We start from the raw sequence: 929 nt of genomic DNA, 5'->3' as shown, positions 1-929 counted from the left end.
GCTGCGTGGTGTCTGGAATGGGGCGTGTGTGTTCCCATCATGCCCCTTCCCCTCTGCCTGCAGCGCTGAGGACAGACAGGCCTGAGGGGCAGAGCAGGAGCTCTGGAAAGGAGAAGAGCAATACGAAGATGGAGTCTAGGACGAGGCCAGGTGACTTCTGTGGAGGGAGACATGCTGGACAGCGCCAAGGATTGGGGAGACAACCAGGTGTGAGCCCCGGGCTCAGATTTCTAATTGTAGCTGTGATGGCAGAATGGGAGGAGGGTTGAAGCCGGAGCCCAGGGGTGCAGGAGTAGCGAGAAGAGGAGTCTCACCACCATTGCTTTTGCTTTTCCTCTTGGGTTGTTTTTCATACCAAGGGAAAAGAAGTCGCGGGGACGGAGTCCAGCCCCGAGGTGAGATGGAAAGTGATCGAGAGCAGTGACAGGGTGAATCCTGTTGATGCCAGGCAAGACCTGCCCAGCTGGGATGAGAGTAGCTGTCTCTGTCGGTGAGAGAAGTGTCTGGTTTGGGGAGGGCTCTGGTCACAGCCCTCCTGGCTCCAGGCAGGGACTTCCCGTTACCTGGGTGTGGGTTTCTGGACTAGCTGTGGCTTCAAGGGACATGATGTTGCCATTCGTAGGGGCTGATCATCTCTCTGGCCGGGAGTGGTGTGTGCTCCCTAGCAGAAAGTTGGATCCATGAGGGTGACTCCCTGTTCTGAGTTTCTTTCTTTCTTCCTCCGAGGTTTCTCTCTCTGTGTTGGCCAACTTACACTCAAACTCTCTCTCTCCTTTCATGGACACCTGTCATGTTCAGTTGCCTGCATCCTCTTCCTCTGCTCCCCCTCCCCAGTCTCCTATGGGCTCAGCTGGGTCTATCTGCCCACGGGCAAGGTCTCTGCCATACTGGGAAGGATGTGTCCTGCCTGCCAGGATAAGGGGGTTGCT

The sequence above is a fragment of the Mauremys reevesii genome, linkage group 12 (genome assembly GCF_016161935.1).
Source record: "Mauremys reevesii isolate NIE-2019 linkage group 12, ASM1616193v1, whole genome shotgun sequence".
In the NCBI taxonomy this organism is placed as follows: domain Eukaryota; kingdom Metazoa; phylum Chordata; order Testudines; family Geoemydidae; genus Mauremys; species Mauremys reevesii.
This window is presented reverse-complemented; position numbering follows the sequence as displayed.